We start from the raw sequence: 22,977 nt of genomic DNA, 5'->3' as shown, positions 1-22,977 counted from the left end.
TTAATTTTCTTTCTATTTAAAATCAGGAAAAAATAATCATCTGCACCATTTTATAAATCCCTACACTGCATGAATTTATTTTTGGTTATGAAATCGTGGTAAGAAATTATTACAATAATTTTGAGTAGAAAAAGTGGATTATAACTTTTAAGATTCCTTAAATTTTCATTTATTGTTGCATTATGGGTACAAAACGAAAAAGCGCCGAAACGTTACATCATGCAGTGAGACTAATATTTGATGCAATGTGACATGAAATAGGTTAGATTAGCACAATTTAACAAACTGTACAATCAATATTTCATAGCTTCTAAGATATAATTAAGCACAATATATAAAAACAGTCATATTTTTGCAAAACTGTCAGTCTCCATGATATATTTATAAACGACATGACACTTGAGAGGTGGCATGAGCCCCCTCTCATATTTCTATCTTACTCTAATTCGATTTTCCTCTCTAATTGCATGCGGTGAAAAGTCGCTATTCCTTCACACACGGACTCCCCACGCAGCATCTCTCGTCACCTGGGTGGTCCGCTGACAGGTGGGTTCTGCTGAACTTGAAAGGGTTAAGCTGATGGGTGTGAGGGAGTCGAGTGGATGCTTTCCAGACGCCAACATTGTCATAAGAGAGGGAGCGACATGCCCACAGGGGTCTGACGGAGCTGCTGGGCTAGAGATTCCGTTACTTCACAGAAACTTACTGAAAACACTTTCTGGCGGGCTACCAGCGAGGCGTGGGAATGACTTGTGTTCCCAGGCAGTCTTGGCGGGCAAATTCCCGCGTTTTCTGTAAAATCATAACTGTGATTGGCTGGCACAGGGGATAGCTCTGTGACATAGCAAAATCGGCGCAGAAATTGGCGCCAAGTATCTCCATTGGTGGAACAGTAGTGCGTTGGCAATAGGGTGGAATTTTCCGCCGGTTTTCGAGTTGCTGATTGGAACGTTTAACCACGGCCACTGTCATGGGGGCGGGACTGTTCTGTGTTCGGCTTGTACAGGTGCTCTTGAGAGGGTCGTCTCTCGCCTTTCGGTCGGGGTAGGTTACAAGACTGAGCTCTCGCTGCTCTGGACAGTCTGCCTTCCGTTGGCTGTCTAATATACTTTCAATAAATTGTAACTGTTTGACGAAGTTGCTGAAGTTTCGACTTCAACGTAACTTTACGAGTACAGTTGGCAATTGAGCGTTCTGCATACAAGCGGCCTATGTTTTCCGTCTTGAGCAGTTTTGGCTAAAGTTTACTGTATCGGAGTTACTGTGTGACTTTGGTTGTTAAAATCAATCACTGTACCATCAGTGATTGTGTGGCAAGCCTTCTTCATCACCCTCAGAGGGGCATTTGTATTGATAGGAAGTTTCAGTCTGGAACAAGCAGACCAGGACAATTTGTTTCGGGCTTTACTCGCGACATTATCATCACCACGACGGGACGTCGAAGCAACCAGCCATCACTTCCGGTACGCCAGATCGTGTCCTTGCAGTTAAGAAGACAGCTTGGTAATGTGTATCCGCAGCACCGGCAGATTAGGGAATTTGCTCTGTATTAATCAGATCTCAGCAGAGCGCACCTGTTCCCGTCTTTTCTAACGTGGTTCTGTCTTGGGTGTTCATTGACTGAGTTCTCACTACTGTAGCAGCAATTAATGTTGGGCTGGCTGGGTGTTTCTCTTAAGATTTGAGTTGCAAGGAATTGGCTCCACATACCACTTGGTCATAAATGTCACAATCTAGTTTATGGACAACCTCACCTTCACAGCATTTATTTGAGTATCCAGTTTGATGTGTTGTAAATGTTTCATGTGTTTACTATTTTGAGTTTAGTCATAATAAATCAAATTGTTATTTTGGACAGAACTTTCATTCTGTTAATCGGTAGAGCAACCTTTCATTTCTCACTATGTGAATGAAACTTTCCTTTATCTAGTTAATTTCTCTCGAATGAAATGTTTGCAAGTGCCAAACTTTTTTCTACTCCATTCTCAGGATCGATTACAGTCAGTTCGCGTTTCTTCTTAATCCGTGTGCAACAGCAGAAGTCGGAGTTAGAAAAGGGGGGGCTTAGAGCATCATTTCCATATGAAGATTCTAGAAGAATTTAGTGTTAAATACACTGCTAGCCCCGGTACCTCGCACACTGTAAAAAAGGACCGTTATTCAATTGAAGCAATCAGTGTTCTTCTTCAGAGACAGAGCTACTCCACACTTTTCACACTGGACTACCGTAAATGCCTTGCAGTTGGCACACTTACAGCTTTGACACTTTTCCATCACTTTTGCTCAATGACACCATCTCTCCGTACATCAATTGTTGGCTGAGCTGCAATGGGAGACCTTTTCACTTCATTCTAAGGACTGTATGTTGGTCTACCTCGCTTTCCTTGCGTCCCTCCTACTTTGCAGGGACTGCTCCCAACGTCCATCCGAAATTCAGACAATTTCAGTGTTTTTAAACCTATGTTTTACCTTGCAACACGCTTGTAGAGAATCCAGGCATTGATGGTTGCAACGTCTATCCGATGGTAAAATAGTCTAAAGTACCATTTTTTGCTCCTCATTACAATTTTGTAACGTCCAAGCAGACTGTCATGAAGGTCCACAGCCCCCCTATGTTTGTTATATTCCTGTATCACATAATAACCCCTATCACTTCCCTCTGTTTCTTCTTGCGATTGTACCTTTCGGCTGCACACCTCGGTAGTTCCTCTGCTTACTTTGACAGTAATGTGACACATTTACTGTCGTTCCGCACTACAGCGGATACATCTGTTCCACTTACGTTTGTCACACGCTCCACAGATGTTCTCCTTGACTCCTTTAGCAAATCATCCACTGTTGGAAGTTTACAGTCTGGAATTCTATTTCTGCTCACAGTTCCCAGAGACAAAATTCTTTGAGAAGCCAAGTATGTCATTAGAGGTAAAGATGTGTAGTAGTTGTCAAAGTACAGCTTATGACCCACATGCTTTGGAATAGGTCGTGCTAATCTGACAACCACATTGCTACTGTCACCCAAGGCCAGTTCATCTTGGAGGCGGTGTGCCAGGAAGATTTTCCTGTCCAGTATAAATTTCAGAATCATAAGTGAAGCCAGATATACCACACAACACGAAAATTTTGCAGCCACATTTGTGTGGATTATCAGGCATGTATTGCTTTAGATGGTGCCTTGAATCTGTTGCACACATCGGCTCATCTACTGCAAGATTCTCTTCAAGCGGTATTGTGAAAAACTGCTTCTTTAGTGACTCTATGACTGGACGAATTTTATGGAGCTTATCACAATTTGGCTGATCATGAGAAATTTCCTTGATGTTGTCACTGAAATGCAAGAACTACCCCAATTTCTCAAATTTATTCACGGACATTGTTTCACGTATCAAACCCCACGGCTGGGTTTTAATACAGCCTAGTGTTTCTAGCAGACATGACTGATGATATGATACAAATTCCTATGAATTTTGAAAGATCTCCAGAGTTCGTATTATTGGGCTTCGTTGGGTCTTTTTGAACCTATATAATATTGTTTGTCTTCAATGTGATTCAGTAACCCATCTGTAAACATATATTTGAAGGACTGAAATGGTATTTCCAAAGCGCGAACTTAATCTGGTAGATGGAGGTTCCCCTTGAATATTTTTGTATCAACTCGAAAATCAAAGCTACACAGCTACCATATTACATGATCTCTTCTCAGCTGTTTCCTTGATGACCCAGATTTACCATTCATATTAGGCATATGAGGCAAGGATTCTGGTGCTGGAACTATGGAGACATGTAAAGTTTCATTATTACAGTCGTCAGATTCAGAGTCTGTTAGACAATACTCTTCAATTTTGTCAACTATTGTGTCTATGTTTACAGTCGGGTCAGAAACTGAGTCATCAGATGAGAAATCATCTTCACTTCCAGACGGCATCTCAAGGATGACAAGAATATCATCCTCCTCTAACTTTCTTTTCCGACCTTTGTCGTCAATGAATTGTACGTCCATACCTCTAAAATAAAAATAATTTACATCCATTACTACTCCCATTAGCAGCATTAGCAGCGAAAACTGTTATTTAGATTCAAATAGCGATTTTCTATGTAAGAAACAACTACAGTAAAAAATACCTTTGCTGCATGTTGAAGCAAAAACGCCACACAAATATTTTGACATATTTTCCCCACTAGAACTAAAACAAAACACAGAGTCAACATTGATATCTATAATTCCGTATCTTTTCTGTAGAAAAATAATTTTTGAAAACTTCAGAATTCCATATTTGCTTCGTAAATGTACACTCTAATTCAATATCACTAGACAGCCACCATTACAGATCACAGAACACATTTGTCAAAAATACAACAATCGAGCGAGGTGGCGCAGTGGTTACCACGCTGGACTCGCATTCGGGATGACGACGGTTCAATCCCGCGTCCCGCCTTCCTGATTTAGGTTTGCCGTGATTTCCCCAAATCTCTCCAGGCAAATGCCGGGATGGTTCCTTTGAAAGGGCACGGCCGACTTCCTTCCCCGTCCTTCCCTAATCCGAAGAGACCGATGACCTCGCTGTCTGGTCTCCTCGCCACAACAGCCCAAAGATACAACAACAATACAACAGGGAGTTAAGAGATTTAAGAAACAACAATGTTACACATAAGCTCACAGAAGTCAAGGAGACACTCTGACACAAGCGCTGCTGCTATCTGTTGGAATTCTACAGATATACAAGAAAATAATTTACATGTAGCAAAAATGCTACATTATGCAGTGTGGGGATACGGTTGCAGACAGATGACAGACAGTGAAAGGAAAACAAATGTAATGCAAAACATAAAAAAACACGCAAATCACAGCATGTGGTAACAATGTGTATATGCTATACAATTGTTTCTCTCTTTTTCAGATTTCTAAACACTTTCTTAAAAACTCTGTTTTACATATGTAAAAGCAGTAAAGAACATTTTTTCTTGTTTTTTAATAGAAAGAAAACGAATGTCCACTGATGATGCTGAAACTGCAACTAAACATGTGTGGGCAATAGAAGAAAAGAAAAAGAAACTAGTTAAGCTCAGGGTGGACCCCTCCCAAAAAGCAATGTGTCTGTAAGCAAACACGGTCAGAAGAACTTCAACAACAAGATGATGACTTCAGTTTTATATCTGTCACACACATGAAATCACGTATGTGTTGAATGTAATCAGAAGAATGGAGTTGTAAAAGAAAGAGTAAATGTTTTATCTCAAGTTTTCTTTCCTAGGAAGACTTGTAATTTCTCCTGGGCTCCAGTAGAAAGCGTAATAATTGCTGCAATGTAGCTCGAAGTTGATTTTAAACAGGGGACAATATCAAGTTCAAAGGACTGTTAGCCATTAGCTCTGGAAAATTCATTTTCACATTGAAACAGCATCTCCACTGATATCAGTGTGAGACGAGACTGCCGAATTGCGTAACAGACACTTTCAGATATATTACTATATTAGTGGGCGGTCCCCAGAAAGGAAGTAAAACTGCCATCAAGCCAAAGATTGGTGTGAACATCACAATGTTTTACTTGTCATAAATCAATCATACCATTGCCTTTCTATAAACTGCCGTAGAAGCACCTGAAATTTGAAGTGGACCCCGAGTTGCGGCTCTGGGTAGCAAAAAAATGGCTCTGAGCACTATGGGACTTAACATCTGAGATCATTAGTCCCCTAGAATTTAGAACTACTTAACCCTAACTAACCTAAGGACATCACACACATCCGTGCCCGAGGCAGGATTCGAACCTGCGACCGTAGCTGTCGCGTGGTTCCAGACTGAAGCGCCTAGAACCGCTCGGCTACAACGGCCGGCTCTGGGTAGCATTTGTTGTATTGACAAATCATTGCTGGTGGTGAAACAAGCGACTAGTGCCAGAAGAAAGCCTGGGATTTTGGACCTGTGGTTTACGGCTTAAGCAACTGCGCCACACAGTCGTGAGTTACTGTTGTTGTGGTCTTCAGCGCGAAGGCTGGCTATGTCGTTCTGCCTGTGCTAGTCTGTCCTGTGCAAGCCTCTTCATCTCTACGTAACTACTGCAACCTAATCCAATTCAACCTGCTTATTGTATTCAAGTCTTGGGCTCCGTCAATTTGTGACCCACACATTTCCCTCCATTAAAAATCTGACGGTTTCTTGATGTCCAATTATCTGTTGGTCTTTACGCTCGAGAACAAATTTGAAATCTCCACCCACGATGAGGTGATCGTCTCTGCCGAAAACTAAAGGTGTGATATCTTCTGTGTAGAACTGGGAGCGACTCCTTCATTTATCTGTGCGGATGGGGCGTAGAGATTTATTATCAACTGCTATGATCACCCCTCGCGTCGTTGGGAGATACGCGACATCTCGGAGGAGGATGGCTGCGCCCGTGTGTTCCATAGCCTCCGGCGCGGCGCACGTCTTGTATCCATAAGACCCGGACCAAGTTGCTGTCCTCAGTTAATGTAGTAGGGCGATGTCGACGTCCGCTGCTCTTAGCGTGTCGCGGAGCGTTTGAACTTGGGAGCTGGCGTTGTTGGTGTTGATGGTAGCTATTTGCTTGCCTGCCGAGGGATCCGTGCTGTCGGTATGCTCACAGCTGGTGAAGTTTGCGGTAGAGGATTGTGGAAGTCCATAGTGGTCGCAGGAGTCGTCCTAGGAGCATCCCCCATTTTAGTGTTGGTCTGACGAAGGAACAGAGCTCAATTCCGCATCGGGTGGAGGTCGCAAATCCCCGACATCCGCCCGTGAAAATGGACCGTCAGTTTCAACATTGGTGAGAGGTGGCAGTGCTGACCGAGTCGGCTCAACTGCTTCGGCAACTACGGGTGTGCCATGTTCCATGGCTTTTGGGCGCGGGTCTTGCTCACAATCTCTGTTGGACGCCTCGCCCTCTTGTGGAGGACGAATCTTGGTAGTAGCGGAGAAAGTTTTGTTGTGTATGCCGTCAGATTTATGCGCGTCTCTTCGTTCAAAATGGTTCAAATGGCTCTGAGCACTACGGGACTTAACAGCTGAGGTCATCACTCCCCTAGAACTTAGAACTACTGAAACCTAACTAACCTAAGGACATCACACACGTCTATGCCCGGGGCAGGATTCGAACCTGCGACCGTAGCGGTCGCGCGGTTCCAGACTGTAGCGCCTAGAACCGCTCGGCCACACAGGCTGGCTCGTCTCTTCGTCCTGCGGAGGTGGATCAGTGGCCGATTCTCATATCTTGCTGCGGTTTTCTCGGCATTTAGGCGACTTTTGCTTCCGGATGTGTATCGGTGTCTGGTGCCGTTCCGGTGCGGATGCTGTGATGCGAGCTTCAGTTTCCATAAGACTCTCACTGGTATCCTTCTGAACTCGTAGCGTGTGTGTGCCCGGTTGTAAGTCATGTCCACTGCCGGTGGCAAGCTGCTGTGACGGGTTTGGGAGTATCAGTCCTGAGAGACGCTCAACTGCGTCTTGTGAGGGCTGGATGTGCGATGTCGCCGCATAGGTGATTGGAAGCGTGGCTGTGGTTCCGTCGCCGTTTGTATCGTCGTCCCGTAGTTGTGTGACGCCGCATTGCAGGCATTCACTACGGTCGTGGCCTTCTTTGCCACAACCAGTCTGTCGTAAATGACCACCGCACGGCAGCCGCCTATAGAAACGTACGATGGGACGCTCCGTTTGCGTTCTATTCAGATTTGTCTCAGACCACTAAGCACCAGATACGTCGTAAATTGCGCCCATGTCTCGGCTACATGACTGTGGACTTATCCATACGGGATTATCGGCCCGCTGACTTCATCTTCGTGCACCTCGTAAGGCAGTTCGAATACACGGATCGTTCGAAGGGCAAGTCCTGCGTCGTCCACATCGACAGGCCCGACATTGCCGTCGGAGTGTCGAAATTTTATTCCATGTCGCGTCCGTTGAATAATCTCGTTGCAGGCAATGCCTGAAGTCATCTTAACGTAAACGACGCTGCAAATGATCTGTAGGTGTATGCCGGTGAGTTCACGGGGGATCTTCATGTCCTCGTGTAGGAAGCGTTCAACGGCCAATGCTTTGGGCCATGCGTATTCATTTGCAAAGGTGAATTTAAAGCTGTTGTTCCTGTAAGAGTTGGCCATTGTAGTTTGTTTGACTGACAAGGGGAGGCCGCCAATTGTGTTGTGAAATTCAGATTCGATTCATACTGCGCATAATAAAAGCTCATGGCCAGAGGTGTAATGTGGCAAAGCACCAAAATGCACTTCTCAGCCGTTGTCGAGAAAATCGACGGTAAAAAGAATCCGTTGCAGTGAAATACTCTCTACGATTAATATTTTTCTACAGCGTCCTGGCGCAGCGGTAAGCGCTCGGGTTCGTAATGCGAAGGTCGCCGGATCTGATCTCGCGCGATGCAATTTTTTTTATTATTACTTTTTTGTAATTCAAACATTAATTAATTGCTTATGCACGTTGGTGAAGGCGGATCGCTCTCCAATTGTACCGCCTCCATTTTTCCGTTTGTTTAACAGGGTGTACCAAAGCTCTCACGTCCGCACTGATTTTCGACGATGTTATAAGTTGCGATAGGGACCGCATCTACCTTATTTCGAAGTTAGCAGGCAACTACGCTGTTATGCGGCGGCTCGTTTCGGCCCATTCAACATCTGTCCTTCAAGTGTAACGAGCGAGTAACGGAGTTTAGCCGACCGAAGTGGCCGCGCGGTTCTGGCGCTGCAGTCTGGAGCCGCGAGACCGCTACGGTCGCAGGTTCGAATCCTGCCTCGGGCATGGATGTGTGTGATGTCCTTAGGTTAGTTAGGTTTAACTAGTTCTAAGTTCTAGGGGACTAATGACCTCAGCAGTTGAGTCCCATAGTGCTCAGAGCCATTTGAACCATTTTGAACGGAGTTTATATTTCATACCTGCCACAGCAAGTTTGTGTTCGTGGGGTCTCTATTCTAATTCGAACGTTTGACTTACGCTATACGTATTCGTTTCGGAATATCGTTTCTACGTCTTCCGTTAACTGTACGTGGTTAACATTATGGAGACAATTAATAACATTTGTGAAATACAACTTTGTTTGCGGAAAACATAATGATGTTCGAAGTCGCCAGTTTTCCACGACAAACGACTTTCAACAACTTATTATATGCATAATTGTTGCAACTGATTACCGGGAATTATATAAATCAGTGCGGACGTGAGAGCTTTGGTACACCCTGTTAAACAAACGGAAAAATGGAAGCGGTACAATTGGAGAGCGATCCGCCTTCACCAAGATGTATAGGCAATTCATAATAAAAAAAGTTGCATGGCGCGAGATTCGATCCGGCGACCTTCGGATTACGAACCCGAGCGCTTACCGCTGCGCCACGACGCTGTAGAAAATTATTAATCGTAGAGAGTATTTCACCGCAACGGTTACTTTTAGCTGTCGATTTTCTCGACAACGGCTGAGAAGTGCATCTTGGTGCTTTGCCACGTTACACCTCTGGCCATGAGCTTTTATTATGCGCAGTATGAATCGAATCTGAATTTCACAATTGGCGGCCTCCCCTTGTGAGAAGCGCGGGTGACGTGGAACTAAACAAGCACTCCGCGCGCGCAGCGGCGTGGACGGCCGAGCGCGGTGCGCACTGTTGCCCCGCCACAGCCAGACTGCCATTTGAATGACCAAAGGCCAGACCCAAACTGCCATCCGTCGCCAACCACGCGTAATAATTCGGAATAACACAGGCACTGCAATATCGTATTTATCTACCGACACCGGGCGAGTGACTGCGCAGAAATACACACAATGGAAGTTTGAGTACAGGTTGTAGACACACAGTTGAAGTTGAACTGTGCTGCGGCTCGCGTTGGTGCTGTTTGTAGATTCCCGCCCTCTGTTGGAGGCCAGACGGTACCGTTCAGTTGGCATGGTTGCGGTTGTTTCCCTTCTTCTCGTGCTGACTGTCGCGACTCGTTTCGCAATCATTGCCTGTCCGCTAGTGGCAGCAGCGGCGGTTATCGATATATGTAACTGTTGCCCTATCGTTGGGGCGACGTTGTCGTTTTGCTGGGTCGGGTGAGTGGCGAGATCGGTTGGGGACTGGGGAGAAGCCAGGTCCACGCAGTGCGAGAACATGCCAGGACCGCTGGCGGTACTCATGGACTGCAGGATGGAAGGGCTGTGGTCACGAGGGTGCACGACTTCGTCGTAAACCAGATCCAGCAAGCCTTAAGATGAGTGCATTTCAGTCCAAATAGAGAAACCTCCACCACTGTGATATCTCGCGATTTTCCAGTAACTTCGGTTCGTGTTGCTGCTCGTAGTGTCACCGAGGCGAAGAGCAGCGAGTGGAGTGCTTGGGGAAGGCGGACCTGATTAGCTTTCTTCCCCTTCTTATTACTGTCTACTGCGTTCAACTTGTTACAATTTGTTAAGTTCAGCCAGCGGTAATTTTTCTTGCGTTGTGGCCGCTAACGCCCCACTTACCTGCCCTGGGGTTAGTGTATGTGTACATATCCTCGCCTTGCCGCTGCTGTCCGGTAAGGCTTGTAGTTTTGACAGCTTTCTTGATTGTAGGCCGGTTGGTGATTTCTCTACTCTGGTGGTAATGATTCCTTTCTCGTTCTGGGGGCTCTGAACGCAGTATTCTGGACGTAGTGCAGACTACCGGTTCCGGCTTTGGCTTAGTGTTCCATCGTTGCAATTGGTTTATCGGACGTCAGGTAGCTTCAGCAACATTATCATTAGTCATTCCTTATACTGCCACTAGTCTCAGTTACCGTCTTGTGAAGTGAATGCAACTCTTGGCTGCCTATCTCATCGCTCTCGAAAGTGTTTGTTGCCGGACCTTCTCAGAGGTCGATTCCTGGAGCACCGTCTGGAGCAGTTGCTTGTTTTTTTTTTAATTAACTTTTGCTACGGTATTTGCTCTTTTACAGCAGGTTCCAAATTTTTTTATATTATTGCCGTCCCTGGCGTGTAAGGCCTTCAGCCGTGATTGTGGTCATTTGCCTTGAAATTCTAATTTGGTATTTGTATTTTAGCAGTTAGCCTTAAAACCTTATTTGCTGCCATTCCTGGCGTCTGATGCTGTCTGTTGTTGTTTGTGGCGACTTACCTTTAATATTTCAAAACCTGTAATTTGTAAGTTGCGGAGATTTTTAAACAATTCTTAATTTATTACCATTCCTGGCGTCTAAGGTCTTCGGCCCAGATCACAGTAGCTTGCTTTTAAAGCATTATCTGTTGTATCTGTATTTAATGGTGATATGCTACATTGTAGCTGACTGAAAACACTATTATTTGCCGGCCGCAGTTGCCGAGCGGTTCTAGGCGCTTAAGTCTATAACCGCGACACCGCTACGGTCGCAGGTTCGAATCCCGCATCGGGCATGGATGTGTGTGGTTTCCTTAGGTTAGTTAGGTTTGAGTAGTTCTAAGTTCTAGGGGCTGATGACCTCAGCTGTTAAGTCCCATAGTGCTCAGAGCGATTTGAACCACTATTATTTATACTGTTGTTTATTCCTTCATTAATAACGTTTGGTATTTTTTATTTATTATTGAGTCTGGAATTACTGCTTTAATATAAATTGTGTGTAATTGTAAGAGGCAACCAATAGTAACTGATTGCGGCCCCGTCCACAATCGTAACCGAATCTTGCCTTCCTTTGACTACCACCAGGTCTCAGAAGTGCATTGAAGTTTTGGTCTGGTCGTAGATCATGCTCGGATAGCCAAATCGTAGGGCGACCACTCGCCATGAGCGGGAAATCCGGGTTCGGGTTCTGGTCCGGCACAAATTTTCACTGTCGTCATTCCATTACATTTCATGTATATTACGACCAAGGTTGCTACTTTTCTTGTTTGCAGTACTAATATTGCGGTCATTGAACACGCGTTCCCAGTGGAATTCATCCTCAATTCGTCACTGTTTCGCAAAGGTTTTATCAGACAACACGTAGTTCGGCAGGTCAATATCCACACACACCCAGAGTAATTTTCCTGTACTTCTCCGTACCAAATATTGTGAGAACACGTACACAGTTTATTCAGTGAGCCTTGCGACAATGTTCCACTTGCACTGATCTTTCCCAGTTGCATCAATATCTCACTGAGATCGATAGTGTCCTGCGAAAGATCAATTTTTACATGATACTTATTCAGAAAAAAATGGCTCTGAGCACTATGGGACTCAACTGCTGTGGCCATAAGTCCCCTACTTATTCAGAAATTGCAGCCGTAGTATTATGTTGTACCCCTTGTTGTCACAGGGCAATACTTATATAGGGGAAGGCGGGGCAAGACGGGGAGGTGGGGTAAGACGGGGAAGGGCTATAAGCTACAGTTAGAGTGCTGCCATCCGTGGATAGCTACGTCAACATCATGAATACACAGGTCCCAGTGTGTTGACATTGCTGAACCTTCGCAGGAGAGCTTCTGTAAAGTTTGGAAGGTAGGAGACGAGATACTGGCAGAAGTAAAGCTGTGAGTACCGGGCGTGAGTCGTGCTTCGGTAGCTCAGATGGTAGAGCACTTGCCCGCGAAAGGCAAAGGTCCCGAGTTCGAGTCTCGGTCGGGCACACAGTTTTAATCTGCCAGGAAATTTCATTGCTGAACCTTAGTTTCGCGGCGGTTTCTGTGAGTTTTGCAAGGTAGGTACAATTGTTATACTGATTTGCAATGTTTTACACCTTTCGAGGTCCTAAAACATGAGTTTCGTGAACATTTGTCCAGACTGTATACATAGTACTGAATTGTACGTTTTATTAACAGTAATCTGCTGTGTCAGTAGTCAATGTTCACTAAATAGTGTTCATGTAGGCGTAACATAACCTGAAAGCATGGTAGGGGGCAAGACGGGGTGGGGCAAGATGGGGGAGCTTTCCCGTCTTGGCCCTACAATTTGTCCGACCATTACGTTCTTATCGCCTCATGTGTGTACCTCGCTGCGGGTTTTGAACACGTGCATTATACGTTGAATAAACTTTAAATAGAATGGTATTCGTTATTCCAACGTTTCCTAATTAATTGCAAAGTACGCCTTAGGCTATATGGTGAATACAAATACACGAAAGTGCAAAGTCAGTATTCTTGCTTGCTTTAACGACTGACTATTCGAAATATGGTATTTACTATATAATGTAGATTACCAGGAATGATCTGACTCAATAGTACGTTCCACGTGTTTTATTTCAGATGGTTCGCAAATATCGGCGACAAACGTCTAGGCAAGGTTGGTCATTGGAGTCAATGGAAGCCGCTATAAATGCTGTTGCTGTAATGCTGTAATATAGGTTCTTTTAGGCTGCTCGACAGTTCAACGTGCCACAGACAACGATTGAATGACATGTGGCAAAGAAACGTAATAATTCTGGCTATACAGTTGTGAAAAAGTTAGGACCAATCACTAGTGTGTTTACCCGAGAACAAGAGGCAGAGCTTAAAGACTACTTAACACATATGGAAGGACAGTAATTTGACCTAACACTTAAAGAACTTTGTGAACTTGCTTTTCAGTTAGCTGAATGAAACAACATCAAACATACATTTAATACTGCAGCCAAATCTGCTGTAAGAGATTGGCTAAATGGGTTTCTTGCACGAAATTTGGCCTGTAAACAGAAATGTGTTTCAAGAAAGTGATGACCTTCCCTGTTCAGACATTCATCAAGCTCACACATCTGAAGTAACAGAAACGGAAGACCAAATACCAGAGATGTTGTCAAGACGTAAAACACCTGAACGCCGGCCGGGGTGGCCGAGCGGTTCTAGGCGCTACAGTCTGGAACCGCGCGAACGCTACGGTCGCAGGTTCGAATGCTGCCTCGGCCATGGATGTGTGTGATGTCCTTAGGTTTGGTTTAAGTAGTTCTAAGTTCTAGGGGACTGATGACCTCAGATGTTAAGTCCCAAAGTGCTCAGAGCCATTTTTTTTTTTTTTTTTTTTTGATATCTTGCAGGATAAGTTTATCCATCTCGTCATTCTGCCTCACGTCATAAATTTGTGCGTTAATTTTCGTGATTCTGTCCAGGAATGTCTCCACTGACTCGTTTCGTTTCTGAGACCTCGCATTAAGTTGTTCCCTTAGGGATTATTCTGTTTGTGATACACCTGATACAGTCCATTTGTAACACCGAAAATACAGATAAACTACCTTCTGCACCATCCAAAATTTTCGCCGTTTAATATCTGTTATTAACTTGCACTGTAATTTTGTTTCTGAATCTGGAAGCTGTATTACAGAAACTATACTTAATGCGTAATCGATGTACTAGTGTATTTATTTTTGACTATATATAATTGATTGTAATTATAAAGAAAATATTGTGAATTGATGGGTAATAGCCAAGGGAACTTTATTGAAATGTATCGATAGCAACGAAAAAATGTTAGTAGCTGTGCCATTGTTCATCTTTGCGTGTAGAGAGTCTCTGTCGCGTTGCGAGCAGAAAGGAGGCAGAACAGCTTGACTCATGAAAGAGTGCGGAAGTGATTGTTGGGTACTCCCGCCACCGCGGTGTGCAGCTATGCTCGCGTCAATGTAGACGCACCTGATTTGTTAACCCGCGAGTACTGAGCACGCGGTAGGAGTGGACAGGCGTAGGAAGCTGCAATTCCAACTACTGCCTGTCCCATAATTATCCGTGGCTGTGGAGACGACTCAGGGTTCTCATCGAACAGCAGTAGCAGCAACAACGGCAGCTCAGCGTTGTCTTCGGCTACATTCTTCGTCGTCCGCACAGGAACAACATCGTAACACTGTTAAGTGAAAAATTATAAACTTACTTAGGCATTGCCCAGCAGCATTTCTTTCACAAGGTATGAATAACTTAACCTGTGTTGTCATTGTCCATAGACATTATTACCAAGAAAGGTCCCTTTGCTTTCCAAGCAGTGGCCGAGTGTTGTAAGCATATGAAAATTGATTAAATACTGTATTTACCGCCCGTTTTGTGTGTTTGCTAATGACCAGTTTCAGCCTAAATTTTCTGCCTCAGTAATTGTTCATTCTTGTATTGCACGACAGAGGCTACTTAAAGTAAAGTAAAATTTTACTGGAAAACCTAATAACTAAAGATACAGCACAAATTAAGAGTGCGAAATTTCATTTATTCTGTATTTAGCTTAGCGAATGACTTCTGCTGGCTTGGTATGTATTTTATTGTTGTTATTTTAAAAGTAAAAGCAATTGCTGTTTGCTCAAAGTAAATTAATTCAGTCTTTCACTAATCACAAGTAAATTGCTTGCCTCTCTCTAAATTTTGCATTACGTTACACTGAGGTTACTGAAAGTCATTTTTTTTAAATAACCAAGCTTAAGTTAAGCCGGTCATTTATTTAACCAGTATCTTCATTTAATTTTACCTTCAAAATTTAGTATTTCAGAATAAGTAATTGCAGACTCAGTGCTTTCTGATTCATTTCTTTTCTCCTGAACTGTTGTGCTGTGGAAAAGCGTGACAATCTTCTGTTGCCACGCCAGTGATTATTTGCTTAAAATCTTTGCCCTTACCTTCCTCACGTTTCTGGAGATTCATTGCCCTAGCGGGCTGGCGACCGTTTAATTATCCCTTCTTTTTTACTAATCTGTGTTTTCTTCATGTTATCAGTGATTTTTGTAATAAATATTACATGCTACCCCTTTTCCCCTTGTGCGGTTCATGTGCGACTGTACTACACTCCACCAATTTCAAAATTATCATCAGTATTTAGCTTAAATTTAGAAGAGATTATTCCTTTAGAAGAGTCTGCTCTACACTCTCCTCCAAGTAATTGGTGTTGTTTCCTTGGGTAACGGCAACCTTACTCACTGTAAAATTGCATTAGCCATGTGCAATCACAGTCAGTTATGTCGCAATCCAGTAGGCCGATTAGAAAGTGGGAGTTTATACGTGGCGACGCTAGGGACAGGGCAATTTGGTATTGTTGTTGGCACGAATTTTGCACTGTGCAGAGGCGTAGCGAATTAAACCCTTCCGCATGGTAGTAGTAAGCGGTTGAAATAAGCCACAAAATTTCTATATTTGCATTAATCAGTAAAACAGGCAACATGGTAGACACAAATGAAACTGATATTTCGATTGTACTTAACGGGGAACAAACGGTAGATCAAGGGGGAAGTCTGGCAGCGGAAGCCATTGTTGAGAAATCGGCGGCTACCATTCACAGACGCTTTCGCTGAAACACAGGAACAGAGGGAAATGGAATTCAGGACATTGACAGATGCTACGGAATTCGGAATAAAAATCAAAACCGAATCTAGTGACGATGGAAACGAGGAAACTATTAATAAAGAATCAGAGTTAGACTCAAAACCAATAATAGCTGCAAAGATAAACTATTTGTTGAGCATGTTGATCAGTACAATAAATGCTCAGTCCAAATCAATTGCTGCTAAAATTGATGCTCAGTCTGAATTGATTACTGCCAAAATTAATGCTCTATCCAAAGTAATCAAGATTGTGAACAATAATATTGGCGTTGTTAACACGAAAGTAGATGAAATCAGGAAAGAAATAATTGTAAAAAATCGGTAATCTTAAGCAGGACATAACAAAGGTACAGTCAAAAATAGGAAGTATAAATAGGCTGTTGATCCCGTTATTGAAAATAAAGTAATTGAAAAGGTAGAATTAGCGCGAAAAGACGATAGGAAAAAGGTTATGAGTTTGTTAACTTTAGTATCAGACATGAACACTAGAATGAAGGAACAACTAAATACGTGTGATAAGAATAAGAGGGAAGTGGAAACGTTGCCGACGACCTCATGTCAAGTAATTACAAAAGTAACCGAACTAGAATAGAGATTAAATGAAAAACAGCACAGTGTGTCATGCCATGCACATAATACTGAAGTCTTAGCGAAGGAGGAGCGTTTCGATCCACTCAAAAAACAGGGTGGGTTCCATGCAACCGACTTCATTAAAAGCTGTGAAAGGGTATTAGCTGAATAATGGATGGATAAGAGAAACATTAATGCTGTAGTCGATGTGCTAGCGGCCAAGGCTAAGCGATAGGGCTTAAACCGGAGATAAATTCTGCCGAAATTTTTACAAAGGCACAGACGGTGTTTAGAAAGGATAGATTGCATGCAACCGGTGGTGGCGTGTTTGTCGCTGTTAGTAGTAGTTTATCCTGTAGTGAAATAGAAGTGGATAGTTCCTGTGAATTATTATGGGTGGAGATTACACTCAACAGTCGAGCTATGTTAATAATTGGCTCCTTTTAACGACCTCCCGACTCAGCAGCATTAGTGGCAGAACAACTGAGAGAAAATCTGGAATACATTTCACATAAATTTTCTCAGCATGTTATAGTCTTAGGTGGAGATTTCAATTTACCAGATATAGACTGGGACACTCAGATGTTTAGGAAGGGTGGTAGGGACAGAGCATCGAGTGACATTATACTGAGTGCACTATCCGAAAATTACCTCAAGCAATTAAACAGAGAACCGACTCGTGGAGATAACATCTTGGACCTACTGATAAAAAACAGAACCGAACTTTTCGACTCTGTATGTGCAGAACAGGGAATCAGTGATCATAAGGCCGTTGCAGCATCCCTGAATATGGAAGTAAATATGATTATAAAAAAAAGGGAGGAAGGTTTATCTGTTTAGCAAGAGTAATAGGAGGCAGATTTCAGACTACCTCACAGATCAAAACGAAAATTTCTGTTCCGACACTGACAATGTTGAGTGTTTATGGAAAAAGTTCAAGGCAATCCTAAAATGCGTTTTAGACAGGTACGTGCCGAGTAAAACTGTGAGGGACGGGAAATACCCACCGTGGTTCAACAACAAAGTTAGGAAACTGCTACGAAAGCAAAGAAAGCTTCACAGCAAACTTAAACGCAGCCAAAACCTCTCAGACAAATAGAAGCTAAACGATGTAAAAGTTAAACGTAAGGAGGGCTATGCGTGAAGCGTTCAGTGAATTCGAAAGTAAAATTCTATGTACCGACGACAGAAAATCCTAGGAAGTTCTGGTCTTACGTTAAATCAGTAAGTGGCTCGAAACAGCATATCCAGACACTCTGGCATGATAATGGCATTGAAACAGAGGATGACACGCGTAAAGCAGAAACATTGAACACCCTTTTCCAAAGCTTTCCAGAGGAAGACGGCACAGCAGTTCCTTCTCTAAATCCTCGTACGAACGAAAAAATGGCTGATATCGAAATAAGTGTCCAAGGAATAGAAAAGTAACTGAAATCACTCAACAGAGGAAAGTCCACTGGACCTGACGGGATACCATTTCGATTCTACACAGAGTACGTGAAAGAACTTGCCCCCCTTCTAACAGCCGTGTACCGCAAGTCTCTAGAGGAACGGAAGGTTCCAAATGATTGGAAAAGAGCACAGGTAGTCCCAGTTTTCAAGAAGGGCCGTCGAGCAGATGCCCAAAACTATAGACCTATATCTCTGACATCGATTTGTTGTAGAATTTTAGAACATGTTTTTTGCTCCCGTATCATGTCATTTCTGGAAACCCAGAAACTACTCTGTAGGAATCAACATGGATTCCGGAAACAGCGATCGTGTGAGACCCATCTCGCTTTATTTGTTCATGAGACCCAGAAAATATTGGATACAGGCTCCCAGGTAGATGCCAGTTTCCTCGACTTCCGGAAGGCGCTCGATACAGTTCCGCACTATCGCCTGATAAAGAAAGCAAGAGCCCACGGAATATTGACCAGCTGTGTGGCTGGATTGAAGAGTTTTTAGCAAACAGAACACAGCATGTTGTTGTCATTGGAGAGACGTCTACAGACGTTAAAGTAACCTCTGGTGTGCCACAGGGCAGTGTTATGGGACCATTGCTTTTCACAATATATATAAATGACCTAGTAGATAGTGTCGGAAGTTCCATGCGGTTTTTCGCGGATGATGCTGTAGTATACAGAGAAGTTGCAGCATTAGAAAATTGTAGCGAAATGCAGGAAGATCTGCAGCGGATAGGCACTTGGTACAGGGAGTGGCAACTGCCCCTTATCATAGACAAATGTAATGTATTGCGAATACATAGAAAGAAGGATACTTTGTTGTATGGTTATATGATAGCGGAACAAACACTGGTAGCAGTTACTTCTGTAAAATATCTGGGAGTATGCGTACGCAACGATTTGAAGTGGAATGATCATATAAAATTAATTGTTGGTAAGGCGGGTGCCAGGTTGAGATTCATTGGGAGAGTCCTTAGAAAATGTAGTCCATCAACTAAGGAGGTGGCTTACAAAACACTCGTTCGACCTATACTTGAGTATTGCTCATCAGTGTGGGATCCGTACCAGGTCGGGTTGACGGAGGAGATAGAGAAGATCCAAAGAAGAGCGGCGCGTTTCGTCACAGGGTTATTTGGTAACCGTGATAGCGTTACGGAGATGTTTAGCAAACTCAGGTGGCAGACTCTGCAAGAGATGCGCTCTGCATCGCGGTGTAGCTTGCTGTCCAGGTTTCGAGAGGGTGCGTTTCTGGATGAGGAATCGAATATATTGCTTCCCCCTACTTATACCTCCCGAGGAGATCACGAATGTAAAATTAGAGAGATTCGATCGCGCACGGAGGCTTTCCGGCAGTCGTTCTTCCCGCGACAGGAAGTTGAAAGGGAGTTAATGACAGTGGCACGTAAAGTGCCCTCCGCCACACACCGTTGAGTGGCTTACGGAGTATAAATGTAGATGTAGATGTAGAATCCTCGATATTGTGAACATGAGCTTTCAAGAATTTAAGAATGTGTTCTTGAAAGAATATTGGTCAGAGCAAAAGCAGGAGAGTGAATGGCGCGATGTCGCAGTGTCAGAGCCCTACGACGCGAACTCTCGCTGCTCGATGAAAGAATTTTGTGAAAATTGGATCCGACAGTTCGAATATTTGCGTGATAGACGGACTGAATCGGAGATTGTATGCGAGCTATGGAAGAAGCCTTCAGATGATTCCAAGGTGTACATAGGCAGCAGTTACAGAACAATTACTAAATTCTTAGAGAAGGTCGAAGATGAGGACAATTGGCGGACCAATCGCCAAAATTTAAAGAGTCGTCGTAATAACAACAATTACCACGTGAAAACTATAATAACAATAGCCATAACAACAGTGGTAAACACTACTATGGTAATAATACGCCAGACCACTATAACAATAACACTCATAGTGGAAACAACAATAGTAGAAATGACAGAGGCCAGTACCATGCGAATGCGGTATGTGGTTCTCAGCAGAATGGTTGCAGGCAGGAGCAAAATCAGCAATTGGGACACCCAGTTAGAAACGGGCCTGTCGTATTTAATCAGGGAAACAATTAACCGCACTGGTTTGGGGTCCACCAGGCGTGGGACGACGTTGGCAGCACAGAAGAAAGCCTTGGCACTGTCTCTGTGATAGATCCGGGTGGATAAAACAGCAATGGGAGAATGTGCAAGAAGACAGAGCGAGTAACGCACCCCCATTAACAATAATTGAAAGTGAAACAGCAGCCGATATATATATATATATATATATATATATATATATATATATATATATATATATATATATATATATATAAGACAATTTAAATAAAAAGAAATAAATCAGTTTATATTTCGACATTTATTTTAACATTGATCATTGCTCCGTTAAAATTTCGGCATATTAAACTTGATTCATAACTAAACTGGTGCCTTATTTAGGATTGTGAAAATGTGAGTTTGTAATCTTACAGAACACATCAAATATGGAGCCAAGATTGGGAGACTGCATACAACACTGCATTCATAACACAACACACGAAGAACGTTGAAACATATGCAAGAGGAAATTAACCACAACCAACCGATTCAATTTTCACCCAAAGAAGTTACGTTCGTTGCGCAATCCTGTCCATCATGAAATTAACACACACTGGTATACTAAATTCATACTAACTCTCTGTGAAATCTTCCCGAAAAGAATAGCTGAGGGCTACTTTGATGATTACACTAGATGCTTCACGTGGTCAACTTGGTTTACACAAAGAGTGTAACTCCAAAATAATTTTGATAATTAAAATAAATTACATCGAAACACAAATTACAAAAGAAAAACTTCGAACTGGTTACTATTGTCTTAATATTAACCTGATGGGTCAAACAATTGTATAAGCACGTGGTACTGGTCTCATGAAGTATACCCCACGTGGGTTGAACATAAAGAAAAGTTACTATATTGAAAAATATTGTCAAGACGAGACGTTATAATCTCACGCACATTCGCATTTAAGATTGATGATCTTAAGTTAGAGTTACTGATCAACACGTGGTTCCACTTTACTCACCAAGTAGTGACAAAGCAACTACTGGAAGATACTCTGAACTTCACACCCGAATTACACTGCGTTGCGATTTAAGATAACATTAGATATTTTAGATCTAAACCTGAAATAAAGGTGATTAAATTTTCAGTTAGGCTGAACTTAAGAAATCCATTGTCCTATGGACTTAGCAGACACGCGCTTAGCCGGAGATCTTACCACTTCAGACGCTCGCCGCGGACAGACTGACTGGGCCCCTACCGAGGGTGCTTAACAGATACAAACGGAAGTGACCAGAGAGGCAGATTCCTATACCAACATGACAAGGGACGGACAGGACCATACTAAGAATAAAAACCTCTCTGCTTTTAGAAAACGTAGCTACCTGTTTCGACGTTGGTCCTACTGTTCTCTAGCAGACAGGCTTGTCTGCTACCATCAAGCATGTAAATAGAAATACATTTGCTCATTCATCCTCTCACACAGAAGGGAAGGGGGATGACAGTATCTTATCATATACAGTATATAAAAGAAAGCGGATGTAGGTTCCGTATGAAACTGTGTGACATGACTTACATATAAGCTGTGTTTTAAAGTGCAGTAGTGTGACGGATCATTCTTTATCGTGTGAAAAAGTAACATGTTCCACTGCTCAGTCTCCTCCCAGATAGTCAGAAACACCAAAGTAAATTTAGAAGAGGAATTTATGCCGTAAATGACAACAGATTTAAGAAATTAACATGAAAGGAATCCAACAGAGAGCTTTCAAGTATCTTCCATTTCCAAGAAAACATGAACCACTTTTGCTCTATGTGATCGAGCATTACTGTCCAATCAACATCCACCAACCACTCTCCAAGACTTGCAGAAGCTCCTCAGGAAGAATGGGCGTTATTGCCTCAACATGACATTGATGACGTTATTCACAGCATGCTCTGTCGTTGTCAGGCCTGTTTTTCTTCCAGAGATGGTCACACTCCATAGTGAGCACAGCAACTAGTTGTCGAAAAGTGTGTGAAAATCAGTTAAGTTGGAAAAAAGAACAACATTTTCGCCTACTCTTATGAATGTTGCAGTTGTTTACGTTCTGTGTTCTTTACATTGTTTCTACTCTGCTATCATCTGTTTATACTGTTTTGTGTCAAAATAAACGCAGCCTCGCAAAATTTCCGTCTGTTGTTTTAATTTTGGACACCAGTGTAGTTTAACCCTTTGTTGCCTGACGGTACTTAAAAGTACCAGTAAGTTTTGACTCTCATTATTTTCTCGTGGTGCAGTTTCGTGAACTGAGAGCCTGTCAGTACGTAACAGTAACTCTGCTCTACTGTTTCATAGATGTTATTGTGCAATACATAGACCTCTCTGGCGGTCAGAGCTTGAAATTGTTTTTCGCGCGCTGCTGTGATAACAGAAGATTGTATGTGCTTGTTTCCATGGTGTTGCCTGAATTTGTGCGCAATTTATTGAAACTTCCGTTGAGTTTTCCATTGTACGTACTTACCTTCTTTGTTTTCTTATAATAGTTCGAAGCATTACGTTACAAGTGAATGAGATAAAGTGGAAAATATAAGGCGGACTTATTAGTACCGTCAGGTTGTGCGAACACTTTATTGTAGCAACAAAGCGTTACCTCTCACTAGTTGTTCTGTCCACTTTTTCTCACACAGAAATCGGTAAATACATTTGCCTGTGGAACAATTAGAACAAACAGGAAATGTTTGCTAGGGAATTTACCTAAAGAAAAATG

The 22,977-nt window shown here is 42.9% G+C and overlaps 1 protein-coding gene across 1 annotated transcript in view; it reads right to left on the bottom strand.

Annotated features, from left to right (window-relative positions):
- LOC126252076 (probable cytochrome P450 4aa1) overlaps positions 1-22,977 on the bottom strand; it is a 386,802-nt gene that overhangs the window by 284,285 nt on the left and 79,540 nt on the right. The gene's annotated exons all lie outside the window — the stretch shown is intronic.

The sequence above is a fragment of the Schistocerca nitens genome, chromosome 4, assembly GCF_023898315.1.
Source record: "Schistocerca nitens isolate TAMUIC-IGC-003100 chromosome 4, iqSchNite1.1, whole genome shotgun sequence".
Taxonomy (NCBI): Eukaryota; Metazoa; Arthropoda; class Insecta; order Orthoptera; family Acrididae; genus Schistocerca; species Schistocerca nitens.
This window is presented reverse-complemented; position numbering and strand designations above follow the sequence as displayed.